A 21631-nucleotide genomic window follows, 5' to 3' on the forward strand; every position below is an offset into this window, starting at 1 on the left:
TGTCGACCGTGTACAGCTGTTGTGTTGTTTTGGGAGTGGCGTGCTGGAAATTAGATTGTATACTGCTTTGTGCTTTGCCTTGCAACACACATCATGCTTCGAAGCGTCCGCATCGCCACCCCTTACTTGTGTTGCTCAGCATTCTAGTTTAATGGTTCCTACCAACAAACAATGCCTGCCAAAAGTCTTGGAACACTGACATCAATTTCCAAGGTCAAAACCAATCATCCCCCTCTCCCCCACGGAACAATGTTGGTTTACTATCAAACGGACTAGGATTTTAGGAAGCACTTTCTTTTGCGCTTCTTTTATGATATTTCTCTAAATCATCAACATTGTTTGAGGGGGAAGGGGGCGGAAGTAGCAAATTTTTTTCATGAAAGGAATGAAAGATATCAAATGCAGCGTAAATTGGTGGGTGTTCCAAGTACTTTTGGCAGGCATTGAAGTTACACAGGAAGTTTATTTCGAATTTCATTTTGCTTGTTACTTAGTAACACATTTGTATTCTCTCGGCATTGTTTCTTTTAATCCTGGAGGAAGCTACTGAAATCAATGTGACTGTTGACCGTGTACAGCTGTTGTGTGGTTTCAGCAGTGGCGTGCTGGAAAGGAAGTGGTTTCAGCAGTGTCGTCCAGGCCGGGATCGATGCCAAACTGGTACGGATCGGCCTTCCGTTTACACGGGAACGCTCGGGATCGATCCGCCATCCGTGCTAATTTGGGTTCGCTTTGAAAAGCGTTCCAGTTTGGGATCGATCCAGTTTGCGATCGATCCCGTCTCGTGTAAACGCTAGAAAAGGTGGGATCGATCCTACCCTGGGTACCAGACTCACTATATATGAAATAAAATAGAGAGTCTGGTCTAGTGCGCCCCATTCTCGTTCTGGTGTGCTGATATTAACCAATCAGGAGCGAGTGTACAGATTTCTGTACGTTCAAAGGTCAGAGCGAAACAATAAACGTAGCTCTGGTGTAAAACATTGAACAGAACAATCTTCTTCAATCTTCAATCGTTAACTTCTAAAGGCTATACAACCAATCTGGAGTATAAAAAAAAAGAAAAAAGAAATTGGAAAAGGAAAATTAACTTAGGAGTAGGAATACCATTTCCTCCCAGCGCTCCAGTTTGTTAATTTCTACAAAATGTTGCAACATAAATAAATGCTAGCGACCGTAACGATTGAGTTTGACACAAGTAAATCAGTTATGGCTAATATTTCGCCCGGCATACGGGTTTTCGCTTGTCGTATTGGCCATATTTGCTGTGATGAACTTCCAACGTGATGATTCAAACCGCCGCGGTGTCTAAACACGCTGCCTTCACAGTGAGGAAGTAGACTTTGAAAGTACACACAATTTATGAGGAAAATTACAAAAGACTTATTTTAAGTTGTATACGAAATTTAACAATGATAACATTTAGTAACTGCATTGTGCTAACTTTAATTTCATGCTTCGCACATGTTTTTTGCTGCCAAATGGCGTTTTAAACCTGATTTGATTGGAATCTTGAGGCAGAAAAGTCTATTATCACTGTATTAATAATGTCGACTTTACCGAACTATATAAAACACATTTGCTTCAAGATTTCCCAAAACTCCTCTGACTACTGAGTATCTTTGTTATTTATCTGACAGTCTTGTTTCACAGGCCCAGTCTGTTAAATAGACTTCAATTCTTTCAAGTAAGTTCACCAGAACGAGAATGGGGCGCACTAGACCAGACTCTCTCTTATTTTATATAGCGAGTCTGGTACCCAGGGTAGATCGATCCCAAATTAGCACGGATAGGAAACGAGGTGCTTTGTCCTAATAAATTATCCAACTGGAGGTGCTTTGAACATGGTGCTTCGAGCTTTTTTCTACACTATTTTGCGCGCCTTTTCGTTTTTCGCCCACCAGAAGAGAAAAACAAAACAATATGGAGGAATTTTTATTTACAATTTTATTAACAAATTTAGCGAACAGGCTTCAACTTATGGGAATGATTTATTCTCGACGTCTCCTGTTGGAAACCCTTCACCCTCTTCCTCCTCATTTGGGTAGGCCGCGTTAAAGTTTTTATAGATGTCATCATACTTAGAACGAATAGGCTCCCAGTCCTGGCCATCGTCTAACTTCGGAGTTTTGTACTCCAGCGTGATCTTCAGGACTAGGGACGTTTATTTGTCGCTCTAATTAAACATTTTGGTACCACTTTACGAATTAGAAGCCATTTTGTTGTCAATCTTCCTACAAAGTTGGCGCTATCAACGCAATTTTCTTTGTGTTGCTATTGACATAAGCAATACGCATGTGCGTTCCTCCCTAAGGGCCGATCTGCGATCGATCCCGTGTAAACACATAATGTTTTAGGATCGATCCCGTGTAAACGCGAGCGAAATTTACGGATCGATCCCGTTTCTCCCGTGTAATAGGTATTTCGATCGATCACGATATCATTTATTTGTCCCTTGAGCTATACTATTTTGTTGCACAATCATGTACTTAGATTCTAACACAATTAGTTCAGATCGTTTTATGAGAGCGCTTGTGAAAGGTTCTCTGATTAGTCTGAAATTACGGTTTACTTGTAAAAGCATTTCGTGGGTATTGTTTGTTTGAAACCATGAAAAAGGACAAGCACAGCTTGTCAAAACTAAGAAATAACAGTGTAATAGCAACCTCAACCAGATCACACTGGGCCCTCTCACAAAATCTTGTGTCTCTTAGAGATCTTGGATCCAGGTTGTTGTTAGAACAGTATACCCAACTTGAAAGGGGCCTGTGTCAGTATACTATACTGCTATATATAACATATACAAACATGTATACATGTTGTCTTTTGTAATTCTGAGTCCTTGCTAGCTCATCAGCCAATCCACCAGGTAGGGCATTTCGGGGCCTATGATCAGTATGCTTCTTCACACCTGGGTGGCCCCTCACTCCTGCGTCCAGGGATGATGCCAGAAATGGTGTATCATTGTATCGAGGTGTTGTATAGAAAAGAATGCGATATCCGCGTTCATGTGTATCCAGTTTATTCATGTAGCCTCGCCATGGAGGTATATATACATTAAAATTGTGACATCGATACATCGACATATGTGTATACAAAATAATCGTGTACCAAAATTTGAGTATAGATATTGCGGCTATTCAGCCAGTGTGTATAGATATACATTGAAATTGTGACATCGATACATTGATATATGTACACACAGATAATCGTGTATCAAAATTAGGGTACAGGTATTTTATGCATATAGATATTGCGGTTATTAGTAGTGTATAGATCTACTTGACTCAGACGGGTTAATTTAATTGCTTTGGTCAGGATTATCATGCTTACTTTGTATGCTGTTTCCACGGTGTTCTCTTCTTCCGTCCCTCCCTCCCCTTTTGATCTCAGGCGCAGTGTGTTTCTTCTAATACTTATTTATTCTATTGTATTAGGCTAGGGCCTGTTAACATCATGGGATTCATTTCAAAGTTCTTGTTATTTTTTTTAGGAAAGACTGGGCTTTCAATTCAGTCATGTTTTCTCTTCCCCTCTCATATTTTAAGCCCTGGCCAAACGAGCCAACATTTCGCCCAACATTTAATCCAACATCTTTCCCAAAAAAGGTTGGGAGTTGTTAGGAACGCTGGCCATCTAGCACAACCGTTTTTGGGATACTCGGATTGAGTCTAAAACAACCTAAGCCTGCCTTCCCTGATCTTGAAAGCAACGCTTTTCTTTTCCCCAAAACTCTATTCATCTCCTTTACGGCTTCGTCGTACTCATCTTTACTCACTAAATCTCTTTCTTCGTACTCTTCCATGATCCAATATTCTTCAGTCGTCCAAATCAATTCTACGCTCTTCATTTTAAAATTTTGATCTCTGCTTCACGAACTCGAGCTTGGCGCGCAGCGCTATTCACTTTTAAAAATTGTTTACAGCGCTTGCGTGAAGTCAACAAATGTTGGGCAACCCGGCCAAACGAGCCAACAAAGCCAAACAGCACCTTGAACAATAGGGATCATTTTAATTACCATCCAACAACCGCCAACATTTTTGACCAGTTTCAAATCGATCCAACGATTCAGCCAACATCTTTCCCAACAATGTTGGGTGACCCAACATGGTGGCCAAGCGACCCAACATTTGAGCCAACATGCGAACAGAGCGGCTGGTTGAAACGTGTTGGTTGAAATGTTGGGTGAAGGGTTGGCTCGTTTTGCCGGGGCTTTAGGTATTTAAAGTAGGGCTGGTGCGTCGGATTTATGGTGGGAAAAAGTGAACCTTTCTTGTCCATTCCCTGCCCAGAACTTAAAGCTGCTTGTACTTGAGTCTATTTAAGCTATATCGAAGATTAGCATTTTGTATGGGTTAGGTGAAGCAACTTGTGCCGATGCGCTAACGGCCCAGAATTCAATTCAACTTTTGCGTGATTTTTTGGATTCGGTCCTCCCTATTTTGACAAAATGGCATTATTGGCAAATCATGGGGTGTGTAAACAGAAGTTTTCTATAACAACGCTATTTTAAATTTGGTTAAGTGTGCAATTTTTCAATTTTGGCATATCTAAGAGCATAATGTATGTACCCGCACATAAAAAATACTTGAAATTTTTTAATAAGACAATTTGGTTTCTTATACACAAGAAAGTGTTTTTAATCGACTAATGTCTAGAAGCTGACTTTTATGTATTGTTTTTGGCTGAACTTTCAGGAAATCAGTAATAAAAAATAAACTAGATGCCTTCGAAAATAGACCCGAAATTAGAAAAAATAGAAGAAAAATATTTTGGAACCAGGGGCGGATCTAGACGTTCGCACCGCTCGCATATGCGACAGTCAATTTTTTAAAATTATACTAAGAATCCGTATCGAAAGAGGTTTTTCCTGAACAACAACTTTCTCGCTTATTGGCAAATTTCGTGTAAATTTTTTCTATTTGGTTCGTTCTGAAAATTCATTGCAATGACGTTTTTTAATTTTTCGCGTGGCCTGGTTTGTCATCTTCTACCATAAACAAATCGAGAGAGACGACTCGAATTTTTGCTGGATTATGAAAGGAAAACCTTGTCAATACGCTTAAGAATTTTAAGTTGTTTCTTGCTTTAAGCTTGGCTAAGAAACAACGCAAATGATTCTGTAATATCAATTGAAAACTCAGATAAGGAATAAACAAAAGTTTGACCATGTACTAAATAAAAGCCAATTTAATGTGAGTGTCGACTGCTCAAAAGAGAAGGGGGCGAGTTTCCTCAAAAACTTTGGGCGTGGTTACGAATGATATTTCCGACCACACCCTTGTGTACGACAGTCGGAATACTTTCTAGATCCGCCCCTGTCTGGAACTGATATCTACTAACAGAGGTCAGCTTCAAAAATTCTCCGCATAGAAATAAATTAAATAAATTTTCTATCATCAATTTTTTTAATCCAATGCCAGGGGTTTTCAGGATACATTTTTTAATATAAAGATTTATGCAAAGTTTACAAGAAACTATAAACAGTTCTGTGGCAACCACTCTAAAAGGGAACAAAAGAAGCCCAAAAAGCTGCCGTAACCTTTCTTGTCGCTGTCTGACTCCATGACAGACTCATTTGAAGACAGCAACTGAAGTGGATAATTTGCGGAAGAACGCCGTAGTATAAGCAAAAGCGCATTTGACAGTTGATGTGTCCTTGTGGTGCGATGATGACAGTCAACTGTGATCAACTAATGTCTTATCGGGGTAAAAACTAGGGTTGCCAGATTGGCCTTTTCCAGGCCAAATTTACTATTTTGGCCTTTTCCAGAGTTAAATTTCCTGGAAAATTTGGTTTTGGCCTGCTACTTAAGTTTGGCCTTTTTGGCCTTTTTGAATATTATGAGTTTATTCCTTAAACATTAACACCCTAAGTAACAAAACAAATTATGAATTGAAAGAGCAATACTACACAGTGTAAACTCAAAAGTCAAATATTATCAGTTAACCTAACGATTAGCAAAGGAATTCGTTTGAAGGTGAAAGTTTATCAGTTTCTTGCTTGAGTTTGGAAATTATCTAAAAGGCTAATGTGTGGAAATATTTTTGGAGAAATATACAGCGTATTTTTGGGGATTTGTTTAATTTGGCCTTTTTCGTGAGCATTTTGGCCTGAGTTTGTCACCCGTCTGGCCTTCTTTTGTAAATCCCATATGGCAATTCAGGTAAAAACCCTTCTGGTCCCTTTTTATTTTAATATTTTAAGGTCCTAGGTCTCAGGGTCTTTACGGTATGCCCTTAACGAAATTGAACGCCAAGCTATGAAGCTACACTTACTTCGTCACTGTCGCTGCTAATAACACTGTTTATGCACATCTTTTTTGCTTCTTCGGCAGGCAAAACGTCAGGTCCAGCTCGTTTGAGTTGATCTGTAAATGCCAAACAGTTCTGCAAGCACTTCTGTTCATTGTGTATTTTTGCAACGGCAGTCGCTAGGCAAAAAGCCATAAACCAAACAAGTGTCATCTTGAAAGTTGCTTATGTCTGTTGCCACTGCACCACGTCCTGTTAGCTTGCCACCTTCTCTCATCCACTGCAATAACTGGTACTCTATTCTGTGGCAAAGCTCATTTAATTTAAGCCTGCGTCACAGACCAATGAAATTCTCAATTGAATCACGTGAACCGCTTATCTCATATTGTTCGTGAGGAGGAAGCTACTGAAAACAATGCGACTGTTGACTGTCGGTCGATCCCGTTTCTCCCGTGTAATAAGTATTTCGATCGATCACGATATCATTTATTTGTCCCTGGAGCTATACTATTTTGTTGCACAATCATGTATTCAAATTCTAACACAATTAGTTCAGATCGTATTATAAGAGCGCTTGTGAAAGGTTCTCTGATTAGTCTGAAATTACGGTTTACTTGTAAAAGCATTTCGTGGGTATTGTTTGTTTGAAACTATGAAAAAGGACAAGCACAGCTTGTCAAAACTAAGAAATAACAGTGTAATAGCAACCTCAACCAGATCACACTGGGCCCTCTCACAAAATCTTGTGTCTCTTAGAGATCTTGGATCCAGGTTGTTGTTAGAACAGTATGCCCAACTTGAAAGGGGCGTGTGTCAGTATATTACACTGCTATATATAACATATACAAACATGTATACATGTTGTCTTTTATAATTCTGAGTCCTTGCTAGCTCATCAGCCAATCCACCAGGTAGAGCATTTCGGGGCCTATGATCAGTATGCTCCTTCACACCTGGGTGGCCCCTCACTCCTGCGTCCAGGGATTATGCCAGCAATGGTGTATCATTGTATCGAGGTGTTGTATAGAAAAGAATGCGATATCCGCGTTCATCTGTATCCAGTTTATTCATGTAGCCTCGCATTGGAGGTATATATACATTGAAATTGATATATAGGAGGTATATATAGAGGTATATATACATTAAAGGTATTTTGTACAAATAGATATTGCTCTTATTATGTCAGTGTGTATAGATCTACATTGAAATTGTGGCATCGATACATTGATATTTGTACACACAAATAATCGTGTACCAAAATGTGGCTATAGGTATTTTGTGCATAATGATATTGCGGTTATTCAGCCAATGTGTATAGATCCACATTGACATGGTGACATCCATACATCGACACATGTATATACAATGAATCGTGTACCAAAATGTGGGTATAGGTAATTTGTGCATATAGATATTTCGGTTATTCAGCCAAAGTGTATAGATCCACATTGAAATTATGACATCGCTACATCGACACATGTATATACAATGAATCGTGAACCAAAATGTGGGTATAGGTATTTTGTGCATATAGATATTGCGGTTATTCAGCCAATGTGTAGAGATATACATTGAAATTATGACATCGCTACATCGACACATGTATATACAATGAATCGTGAACCAAAATGTGGGTATAGGTATTTTGTGCATAAAGATATTGCGGTTATTCAGCCAATGTGTAGAGATATACATTGAAATTATGACATCGCTACATCGACACATGTATATACAATGAATCGTGAACCAAAATGTGGGTATAGGTATTTTGTGCATATAGATATTGCGGTTATTCAGCCAATGTGTAGAGATATACATTGAAATTATGACATCGCTACATCGACACATGTATATACAATGAATCGTGAACCAAAATGTGGGTATAGGTATTTTGTGCATAAAGATATTGCGGTTATTCAGCCAATGTGTAGAGATCTACATTGAAATTATGACATCGCTACATCGACACATGTATATACAATGAATCGTGAACCAAAATGTGGGTATAGGTATTTTGTGCATAAAGATATTGCGGTTATTCAGCCAATGTGTATAGATCTACATTGAAATTATGACATCGCTACATCGACACATGTATATACAAATAATCGTGTACCAAAATGTGGGTATAGGTATTTTGTGCATATAGATATTGCGGTTATTCAGCCAGTGTGTATAGATCTACATTGACATGGTGACATCAATACATCGACACATTTATATACAATGAATCGTGAACCAAAATGTGGGTATAGGTATTTTGTGCATATAGATATTGCGGTTATTCAGCCAATGTGTATAGATCTACATTGAAATTATGACATCGCTACATCGACACATGTATATACAATGAATCGTGAACCAAAATGTGGGTATAGGTATTTTGTGCATAAAGATATTGCGGTTATTCAGCCAATGTGTATAGATCTACATTGAAATTATGACATCGCTACATCGACACATGTATATACAAATAATCGTGTACCAAAATGTGGGTATAGGTATTTTGTGCATATAGATATTGCGGTTATTCAGCCAGTGTGTATAGATCTACATTGACATGGTGACATCAATACATCGACACATTTATATACAATGAATCGTGAACCAAAATGTGGGTATAGGTATTTTGTGCATATAGATATTGCGGTTATTCAGCCAATGTGTATAGATCTACATTGACATGGTGACATCGCTACATCGACACATGTATATACAATGAATCGTGAACCAAAATGTGGGTATAGGTATTTTGTGCATATAGATATTGCGGTTATTCAGCCAATGTGTATAGATCTACATTGAAATTATGACATCGCTACATCGACACATGTATATACAATGAATCGTGAACCAAAATGTGGGTATAGGTATTTTGTGCATAAAGATATTGCGGTTATTCAGCCAATGTGTATAGATCTACATTGAAATTATGACATCGCTACATCGACACATGTATATACAATGAATCGTGAACCAAAATGTGGCTATAGGTATTTTGTGCATAAAGATATTGCGGTTATTCAGCCAATGTGTAGAGATATACATTGAAATTATGACATCGCTACATCGACACATGTATATACAATGAATCGTGAACCAAAATGTGGGTATAGGTATTTTGTGCATAAAGATATTGCGGTTATTCAGCCAATGTGTATAGATCTACATTGAAATTATGACATCGCTACATCGACACATGTATATACAATGAATCGTGAACCAAAATGTGGGTATAGGTATTTTGTGCATATAGATATTGCGGTTATTCAGCCAATGTGTATAGATCTACATTGAAATTATGACATCGCTACATCGACACATGTATATACAAATAATCGCGTACCAAAATGTGGGTAGAGGTATTTTGTGCATAAAGATATTGCGGTTATTCAGCCAATGTGTATAGATCCACATTGACATGGTGACATCAATACATCGACACATGTATATACAATGAATCGTGTACCAAAATGTGGGTATAGGTATTTTGTGCATAATGATATTGCGGTTATTCAGCCAATGTGTATAGATCCACATTGACATGGTGACATCAATACATCGACACATTTATATACAATGAATCGTGAACCAAAATGTGGGTATAGGTATTTTGTGCATATAGATATTGCGGCTATTCAGCCAATGTGTATAGATCTACATTGACATGGTGACATCCATACATCGACACATGTATATACAAATAATCGTGTACCAAAATGTGGGTAGAGGTATTTTGTGCATATAGATATTGCGGTTATTCAGCCAATGTGTATAGATCCACATTGACATGGTGACATCAATACATGGACAAATTTATATACAAATAATCGTGTACCAAAATGTGGGTATAGGTATTTTGTGCATAATGATATTGCGGTTATTCAGCCAATGTGTATAGATATACATTGAAATTATGACATCGCTACATCGACACATGTATATACAATGAATCGTGAACCAAAATGTGGGTATAGGTATTTTGTGCATAAAGATATTGCGGTTATTCAGCCAATGTGTATAGATCCACATTGACATGGTGACATCCATACATCGACACATGTATATACAAATAATCGTGAACCAAAATGTGGGTATAGGTATTTTGTGCATATAGATATTGCGGTTATTCAGCCAATGTGTATAGATCTACATTGACATGGTGACATCAATACATCGACACATGTATATACAATGAATTGTGAACCAAAATGTGGGTATAGGTATTTTGTGCATATAGATATTGCGGTTATTCAGCCAATGTGTAGAGATATACATTGAAATTATGACATCGCTACATCGACACATGTATATACAATGAATCGTGAACCAAAATGTGGGTATAGGTATTTTGTGCATAAAGATATTGCGGTTATTCAGCCAATGTGTATAGATCTACATTGACATGGTGACATCAATACATCGACACATGTATATACAATGAATCGTGAACCAAAATGTGGGTATAGGTATTTTGTGCATAAAGATATTGCGGTTATTCAGCCAATGTGTATAGATCTACATTGACATGGTGACATCAATACATCGACACATGTATATACAATGAATCGTGAACCAAAATGTGGGTATAGGTATTTTGTGCATAAAGATATTGCGGTTATTCAGCCAATGTGTATAGATCTACATTGACATGGTGACATCAATACATCGACACATGTATATACAATGAATCGTGAACCAAAATGTGGGTATAGGTATTTTGTGCATATAGATATTGCGGTTATTCAGCCAATGTGTAGAGATATACATTGAAATTATGACATCGCTACATCGACACATGTATATACAATGAATCGTGAACCAAAATGTGGGTATAGGTATTTTGTGCATAAAGATATTGCGGTTATTCAGCCAATGTGTATAGATCTACATTGAAATTATGACATCGCTACATCGACACATGTATATACAATGAATCGTGAACCAAAATGTGGGTATAGGTATTTTGTGCATAAAGATATTGCGGTTATTCAGCCAATGTGTATAGATCTACATTGAAATTATGACATCGCTACATCGACACATGTATATACAATGAATCGTGAACCAAAATGTGGGTATAGGTATTTTGTGCATAAAGATATTGCGGTTATTCAGCCAATGTGTATAGATCTACATTGAAATTATGACATCGCTACATCGACACATGTATATACAATGAATCGTGAACCAAAATGTGGGTATAGGTATTTTGTGCATAAAGATATTGCGGTTATTCAGCCAATGTGTATAGATCTACATTGAAATTATGACATCGCTACATCGACACATGTATATACAATGAATCGTGAACCAAAATAAGGGTATAGGTATTTTGTGCATAAAGATATTGCGGTTATTCAGCCAATGTGTATAGATCCACATTGAAATTATGACATCGCTACATCGACACATGTACACACAAATAATCGCGTACCAAAATGTGGGTATAGGTATTTTGTGCATATAGATATTGCGGTTATTCAGCCAATGAGTATAGATCTACATTGACATGGTGACATCAATACATCGACACATTTATATAAAAATAATCGTGTACCAAAATGTGGGTATAGGTATTTTGTGCATATAGATATTGCGGCTATTCAGCCAATGTGTATAGATCTACATTGACATGGTGACATCAATACATCGACACATGTATATACAATGAATCGTGAACCAAAATGTGGGTATAGGTATTTTGTGCATAATGATATTGCGGTTATTCAGCCAATGTGTAGAGATATACATTGAAATTATGACATCGCTACATCGACACATGTATATACAATGAATCGTGAACCAAAATGTGGGTATAGGTATTTTGTGCATAAAGATATTGCGGTTATTCAGCCAATGTGTATAGATCTACATTGAAATTATGACATCGCTACATCGACACATGTATATACAATGAATCGCGTACCAAAATGTGGGTATAGGTATTTTGTGCATAAAGATATTGCGGTTATTCAGCCAATGTGTATAGATATACATTGAAATTATGACATCGATACATCGACACATGTACACACAAATAATCGTGTACCAAAATGTGGGTATAGGTAATTTGTGCATAATGATATTGCGGTTATTCAGCCAATGTGTATAGATATACATTGAAATTATGACATCGATACATCGACACATGTACACACAAATAATCGTGTACCAAAATGTGGGTATAGGTAATTTGTGCATAATGATATTGCGGTTATTCAGCCAATGTGTATAGATATACATTGAAATTATGACATCAATACATCGACACATGTACACACAAATAATCGCGTACCAAAATGTGGGTATAGGTATTTTGTGCATAAAGATATTGCGGTTATTCAGCCAATGTGTATAGATCTACATTGAAATTATGACATCGATACATCGACACATGTACACACAAATAATCGTGTACCAAAATGTGGGTATAGGTAATTTGTGCATAATGATATTGCGGTTATTCAGCCAATGTGTAGAGATATACATTGAAATTATGACATCGCTACATCGACACATGTATATACAATGAATCGTGAACCAAAATGTGGGTATAGGTATTTTGTGCATAAAGATATTGCGGTTATTCAGCCAATGTGTATAGATATACATTGAAATTATGACATCGCTACATCGACACATGTATATACAAATAATCGTGTACCAAAATGTGGGTATAGGTATTTTGTGCATATAGATATTGCGGCTATTCAGCCAATGTGTATAGATCTACATTGACATGGTGACATCAATACATCGACACATGTATATACAATGAATCGTGAACCAAAATGTGGGTATAGGTAATTTGTGCATAATGATATTGCGGTTATTCAGCCAATGTGTATAGATCTACATTGACATGGTGACATCAATACATCGACACATGTACACACAAATAATCGTGTACCAAAATGTGGGTATAGGTAATTTGTGCATAATGATATTGCGGTTATTCAGCCAATGTGTATAGATATACATTGAAATTATGACATCGATACATCGACACATGTACACACAAATAATCGTGTACCAAAATGTGGGTATAGGTAATTTGTGCATAATGATATTGCGGTTATTCAGCCAATGTGTATAGATATACATTGAAATTATGACATCGATACATCGACACATGTACACACAAATAATCGTGTACCAAAATGTGGGTATAGGTAATTTGTGCATAATGATATTGCGGTTATTCAGCCAATGTGTATAGATATACATTGAAATTATGACATCGATACATCGACACATGTACACACAAATAATCGTGTACCAAAATGTGGGTATAGGTAATTTGTGCATAATGATATTGCGGTTATTCAGCCAATGTGTATAGATATACATTGAAATTATGACATCAATACATCGACACATGTACACACAAATAATCGCGTACCAAAATGTGGGTATAGGTATTTTGTGCTTATAGATATTGCGGTTATTCAGCCAATGTGTATAGATCTACATTGAAATTATGACATCAATACATCGACACATGTACACACAAATAATCGCGTACCAAAATGTGGGTATAGGTATTTTGTGCTTATAGATATTGCGGTTATTCAGCCAATGTGTATAGATCTACATTGACATGGCGACATCAATACATCGACACATTTATATACAAATAATCGTGTACCAAAATGTGGGTATAGGTATTTTGTGCATATAGATATTGCGGTTATTCAGCCAATGTGTATAGATCCACATTGACATGGTGACATCAATACATCGACACATGTACACACAAATAATCGCGTACCAAAATGTGGGTATAGGTATTTTGTGCATAAAGATATTGCGGTTATTCAGCCAATGTGTATAGATCTACATTGACATGGCGACATCAATACATCGACACATTTATATACAAATAATCGTGTACCAAAATGTGGGTATAGGTATTTTGTGCATATAGATATTGCGGTTATTCAGCCAATGTGTATAGATCCACATTGACATGGTGACATCAATACATCGACACATGTACACACAAATAATCGCGTACCAAAATGTGGGTATAGGTATTTTGTGCATAAAGATATTGCGGTTATTCAGCCAATGTGTATAGATCTACATTGACATGGTGACATCATACATCGACACATTTATATACAAATAATCGTGAACCAAAATGTGGGTATAGGTATTTTGTGCATATAGATATTGCGGTTATTCAGCCAATGTGTATAGATCCACATTGACATGGTGACATCAATACATGGACAAATTTATATACAAATAATCGTGTACCAAAATGTGGGTAGAGGTATTATGTGCATATAGATATTGCGGTTATTCAGCCAATGTGTATAGATCCACATTGAAATTATGACATCGCTACATCGACACATGTATATACAAATAATCGTGTATCAAAATGTGGGTAGAGGTATTTTGTGCATATAGATATTGCGGTTATTCAGCCAATGTGTATAGATCTACATTGAAATTATGACATCGCTACATCGACACATGTATATACAAATAATCGTGTATCAAAATGTGGGTAGAGGTATTTTGTGCATATAGATATTGCGGTTATTCAGCCAGTGTGTATAGATCCACATTGACATGGTGACATCAATACATGGACAAATTTATATACAAATAATCGTGTACCAAAGTGTGGGTAGAGGTATTTTGTGCATATAGATATTGCGGTTATTCAGCCAGTGTGTATAGATCCACATTGACATGGTGACATCAATACATGGACAAATTTATATACAAATAATCGTGTACCAAAATGTGGGTATAGGTATTTTGTGCATAATGATATTGCGGTTATTGAGCCAATGTGTATAGATCCACATTGACATGGTGACATCCATACATCGACACATTTATATAAAAATAATCGTGTACCAAAATGTGGGTATAGGTATTTTGTGCATATAGATATTGCGGTTATTCAGCCAATGTGTAGAGATATACATTGACATGGTGACATCAATACATCGACACATGTATATACAAATAATCGTGTACCAAAATGAGGGTATAGGTAATTTGTGCATAAAGATATTGCGGTTATTCAGCCAGTGTGTATAGATCTACATTGACATGGTGACATCAATACATCGACACATGTATATACAATGAATCGTGTACCAAAATGTGAGTAGAGGTATTTTGTGCATAATGATATTGCGGTTATTCAGCCAGTGTGTATAGATCTACATTGACATGGTGACATCAATACATCGACACATGTACACACAAATAATCGTGTACCAAAATGTGGGTATAGGTATTTTGTGCATATAGATATTGCGGTTATTCAGCCAAAGTGTATAGATCCACATTGAAATTATGACATCGCTACATCGACACATGTATATACAATGAATCGTGAACCAAAATGTGGGTATAGGTATTTTGTGCATAATGATATTGCGGTTATTCAGCCAGTGTGTATAGATCTACATTGACATGGTGACATCAATACATCGACACATGTATATACAATGAATCGTGTACCAAAATGTGGGTATAGGTAATTTGTGCATATAGATATTGCGGTTATTCAGCCAATGTGTATAGATCCACATTGACATGGTTACATCAATACATCGACACATGTACACACAAATAATCGCGTACCAAAATGTGGGTATAGGTAATTTGTGCATATAGATATTGCGGTTATTCAGCCAGTGTGTATAGATCCACATTGACATGGTTACATCAATACATCGACACATGTATATACAATGAATCGCGTACCAAAATGTGGGTATAGGTAATTTGTGCATATAGATATTGCGGTTATTCAGCCAGTGTGTATAGATCCACATTGACATGGTTACATCAATACATCGACACATGTATATACAATGAATCGCGTACCAAAATGTGGGTATAGGTAATTTGTGCATATAGATATTGCGGTTATTCAGCCAGTGTGTAGAGATATACATTGAAATTGTGACATCGATTTACATTATGTTTTGAATGCATATAGGCTATGACATATATTCCCTATCGTATATAATAGAGTTGAATAAATGTGCAATACAAAGATGATACCTTTGATCGATGTGGCTGGACTGAATGGCTCCTAGTAGTAGGGTGTTATATAATGTCGCTGTAAGCCTTGTCGAATTTAAGTGAATTGTGTGTTGTTAGCTGCATGTTTTGATCGAGCAGTGATTGTAGATTTGTGAATTTGAGCTAGGGGCATGTTGGCGTTTCTTTGAAGTTACGTAACACGCTGTAAGTGTGGTTCTCTTCATATCATGTGCAATTCATTGATGATGTGCATGATGTTGAATTTGATTTGTGTGAGCGCCACAATTGGTAAGCCTTAGCCGTTCTCCCGAGGAGATCTTGGGTTCCACCAATTAAGCAATGTTTGTTTGAAACCATAAAAAAGAACAAGCACAGCTTGTCAAAACCACAGAATATGAAATACACAGAGGTAACTCTCGGTCGGCACCTTTGAAGTTTGCATGCACAAACCTCAGGTGGTCAGAGTACGAAGAAACAATAGGTTTGCGCCATTATCCCGTTTTGATACAGAGGTTTGGGTGAGGGATGGCGACAGTCTTCCAATTAATGGAAAACAATGTAGAAGCGAATCAATGATTTGTTATTAAAATTTTTTATGACAAACTTTATCGTCCACTCTGAAAATACTAAAGAAGGTTTGTATTCTTATCTTTTTAACGCTTAGCCCGGTTTTGCCCAGTTTCAGGTCTCATCAATGCAGCACTGTAGGATAGTAGAATCGGTCAAAATATAGGTGGTAATATTAACTTACGGCAAAAATAGTTGCAAAACAATTAATCCAATCTACAATTTTATAAATAATTTTTTCGATGAACCTTGTCTTTATTATTGCTATGCAGTTTTCGATTATTTATGACCCACCCCTTTCCCTGTGCCAGGGGTTCTTAATTGTTGTGAGTGCCGGGCCAGAAAAACATGTGGATTTTCTCCGGGGGCCACTGACTTTTCGACTTTTACATAGCTCGTGTCTAAAAAGTTGCACAAAATGAAGTTCGGATCTCATACTTAGGCTAATTTAGAGATAAGATAGGCAGGCCTATTATTTATTGTTAGATTCTATATTCATAAAATCTATGTAGTGCGCTTATTTTCATGAAATAAGTTATGGAATGGTAGATGAGAAGAGAGAAAAAGGGAGGGCGATGATAACATTTAGGAACATGATGCTGGCTTGATGTTAGATGGATTGGCTCAATGTGCAATACCCGACGGATTTACACGCCCAAGGCCAGGGATAGCTTTCTGGGGGAGGGGGACTAAAAGATTCAAACTGTAATAAAGTATATAAAAAGTTTGTTTACACAAAAGTTTGCAGCATGCGTTTCTTTTACCAGGTTGAATCAGAAGATAGTTGTGCTATTTTTAGGTTACGACGTTAATATTCGCTAGGTCGACTTAAATGCACTTGAAGTCGGATCCAGGGAAAGCGAAACTTGTTTTTTAAAATAGGGCCAAAATTTAATCATTGTGTTTGTATTAAAAAATGCCTAAAGATTAAGTCTGGCCTTGGGCCTGGGATCTCAGAAAGTGGAGGAAGGGATGAGGTCATGGTGAATTTATCAACGACCTATTGAATTCAATGAAAGCAGTGAAATATTTTGCTATAAAACGTTTAAATGATTGAATACAGCATTTCCTATTTTCTTACTTCTTTTCGGAACAATTACTGGTCAACGGGACGGCATATTATCATTTACTGCAGAGAAAAAGAAAATATCAGAGCAGTCCAAAAACAAAACTAAATCGGAGACAAAATTTTCATAATGTAAGCCAAAAATATTTTTTGAGATAAAGCGCTCGGCGGGCCGGATAAAAACTCGCTGCGGGCCGGAGATGGCCCGCGGGCCGGAGTTTAAGAATGACTGCCCTATGCGAAAGTCGGTTTAGGAAATGCCTAAACATTTTTGAAGATTGGAAAAAATCATAGCATAGTTGTTCCCAATTACTAATTTATAAATTACAGAAAAATTCAAAACTGTACACAGGTTAACCGTAGCTAACCTATTTTGAACCATCATCGACTTCCCATCGTGCAGTTCGCGAATGGGCCTTTGTTTGTTTACTAGCAGGACCCTATAAGGGGTATTTGTAATATAAATAATTGAGATTTTCGGGGAGAAAATATAAATATTTAGATTTTTTAGCTTTGGAATATGAAATAACTTTGGTTCCCAGAATGAAATATGAAATAACAAAATAACTGAATATCTCTTTTAATGTTGTGCGAGAAATATCTATTTGATAACAACACTATGACTTTTTATCTGTAGAGCTGTTAAGATACCATATTACGTCTGGGTTGTTCTTTTGAATTTTTCAAACTTATCAAGGGCATTCTCTCAAAAGAGGCGTTCAAATGAAGAGATTATATTTCTTACTTTTCGTTTAGGAAAAAACCAATAACATAGAATCTACCGCAAATAATTTGGCTTATATTATCACAACGATAAAGATAAAAACATTAAATAGCATAATAAAAATGTTTTTATCTTCCTTAATTGTTTAACATCTTCATACTATGAATTTATCTAAGACCACTTGGCAACAGTTTTATAAACCATTTAAGTTGCAGGGTTGACTAGCTGATATTATCTGTTTTGTTTTGTGTTAACATGGGAGAAAATCTCCAAAAGATATTGTTAATTCTTGAGGCCCTATTAGGGGTATTTGAAATATGAAATAATTGCAATTTTTGGAGATAAAAATATAAATATTTAGGTTTTTTAGCTTTGAAATATGAAATAATATTGATTCCCAGAATGAAATATCAAAATAGCGAAAAAACCGAGTGTTTTATTAATTTCTGTGTGAGGATTATTAATTTGATCGCAGAAGCCACAGAAAACAGCGAGAATTGAGCTGTTTAGATATTTGTCGAACTCAAAACTCCGAGAAATGACGAGAAAATCAATATTCCTTTGCCTAAACTTGGAGTAGTAATGGCCTTCATGACCAGCGAGACGTATTTGAAATTGGAGGGGCCAAAATATTAAGACTGTTAAAGTTTTAAGGCCATCCCCATGGTTGGCGGCAAGATAAATTATGAAAATACATACTCTAGGGATGCCAGAAACATCATTTAAGATAGATTCAGTGGCGTAACGTACGGTGTGCACCTTAAAGCACAAAACTAAGGGCCCACAAACATTTGCCCCTCCCTCCCCCCCCCTCGAATTGTTACTTCACCACAGGTCAGCTATTGACGATTAAACCAGAAAAGGAAAATATAACAACTGACAGATTTAAACGCATTGCAAACTTTATATGCGTGAAGATATACATAAAGTATGACAACTATAGAAGTGAAATTTCTGTTTTGTTAACAAAAGAGAAAATGTATCAATTCAAAATCCAACCAATGAGTCATCATTTTCAAAAAAAATTCTTTCTTATCGATGCTATAAATATTTTTATGTATTTTCTGGCCATTCTTAGAATGTCATACATCAAAATTGTTCTCGCTGCTAACCACGGTGGTGGCTTTTACTAAATCCCTGAGCAATAAAAACATTTTGCCCTCTCACTTTCAATCAAGTTTCCCCCCGGCCCTTTCCATGGTATCTATCTTCTGATCTCAGCTGCCCCCCTCACATACAATCAATGCTCCAGGCTTCTCAACCAATGATCGGAATAAACATCAACTCTCGCCATGTTCAAATTGCAATTATTACATGAAAAGAACAACTTAGAAATTTCATAGAACCCCTCCATGTTAAAATTTTTCCGACGACATCCCTGCTAGTAATGTATGCAAAATTTTTGTCGGATAAGTGTCTTTGACACCCTGCCCCCCCCCCCAGAAAAAATACTCAATTTCCACCACTGTCACAACCATTTGCATTCATAGGAATTTTAAGTAGAAGAAAATGATATTTTTTCTAAATATTTCCTGAGGATGCCAGTCATTTAAAAGCTGTTACAAATTGACCAAAAAGATTATCAAAGCATTGCCTAACATGGGATACAGTAAAGGCCCGCATGTAAGAACTTAGGGATTTAAGAACCTTCTTTGCTTTTTAATACTCCAAAATATAAGAACCTGTTTAAGCAAACAATTAACAGGTTCTTATATGTGGGGTTTAACCATTGAATTCATGGGCTGTTTTTACCAAATGCCAAAAAAGTGGAAATAAATTGAATTAACTCAAAACTCGGAAAAAATAAGTTGAAAAAAACTTGAAATGCATAATGTTAAATTTGAACTGTTGTTACAAAACAATCATCCAGGAGCGGATCCAGACTATAGCAACTGTAGCTCGAGCTATAGTCAGGCACGTAAATAATAGGGGGGCGTGGGGGGCGTAACGCCCCCCCAAAGTTTAGAAAATCCAGTTACAGTTGGAAAACGTAACGGTTGACTTGGAATTTTTTTCTTAAGACCAAACTTGTGAAATTTATATTTTAAGAAGTTTTTTTTAAATATAAAAATTCTAAACATTAAAATTCACAGGCTGAAGCTGACCCATCCAATCGTTTTCTATTGTGAATCCCGTCTCCACTGGATCCAAATTGCACACTTGCCCCGTTTTCTTTTTCTTTCTTTCTGACGGGAGAATCAAATTACGAACAGGCAAGGTGAACTTACGGATAAGAAACTTGAAACTTACAGTTTGGAATAATAATACCCGCATTGATCAGAAAATATTAGAGTGGGAATTTTTTTAGAAACTACGAGTAGTTAATTCAATAAAAGATTAAGAATCTTTCAGTACTAAAAATTCTCAACGCTTCTTATAAAAAATGAGTTTATGCTAAACTCCCCCTGTTATTTGTTAATGTCCTTGAGTCCTCATCATAAATTCCTATGACAAAACTGCTGTGGAGCAAGAACACATTGCAAAAACTGCAGTAGAAGTATTTGATCAAAGAAGAGTATTTCATCTTTCGAATCAGGCATATGCACAAGTTTGTTCTCAAATCATCATTTCAATTGTAAAGAATGAAAAGGCATTTGGCCCTCTGAAAAGTTTAAAGGTAGTTTTCTTCGATCAAGAACGAAAATAAAAGGCCCAAATTCTTGGTGCTTCTATATCGTGAAAAAATGTATTTTAGATAAAATTGATCAATTGATCTGAAAGAATACTACTAATCATTAAGTATATCTAATACTGGTTTTGCTTAAATGTTGCTTTACTTCTTACAGTATGTTTAATGTTTGTTTCATGTTAATCAAAATTTAGAGATTTAGGCTTTTATGCTTTGGGCTAATTATTGAGTAAAGATTTGGTAATTATAAAGAAAATAGAACTATGGTGTTCGGGCTATTTACAAATATTAATTTGGTAGGTACAACAGATCTACTGGTCGAATGAAAAATTTATCACTTAAAGTTGGAATTTTCATACTTCCA

General features: G+C 36.4%; 1 protein-coding gene across 1 annotated transcript in view; it reads right to left on the reverse strand.

The window, feature by feature from the left end:
• LOC135696381 (uncharacterized) overlaps nucleotides 1–21631 on the reverse strand; it is a 94610-nt gene that overhangs the window by 20317 nt on the left and 52662 nt on the right. The gene's annotated exons all lie outside the window — the stretch shown is intronic.

Source organism: Rhopilema esculentum, chromosome 14 (genome assembly GCF_057945365.1).
Source record: "Rhopilema esculentum isolate cy_ngs chromosome 14, ASM5794536v1, whole genome shotgun sequence".
Lineage (NCBI taxonomy): Eukaryota > Metazoa > Cnidaria > Scyphozoa > Rhizostomeae > Rhizostomatidae > Rhopilema > Rhopilema esculentum.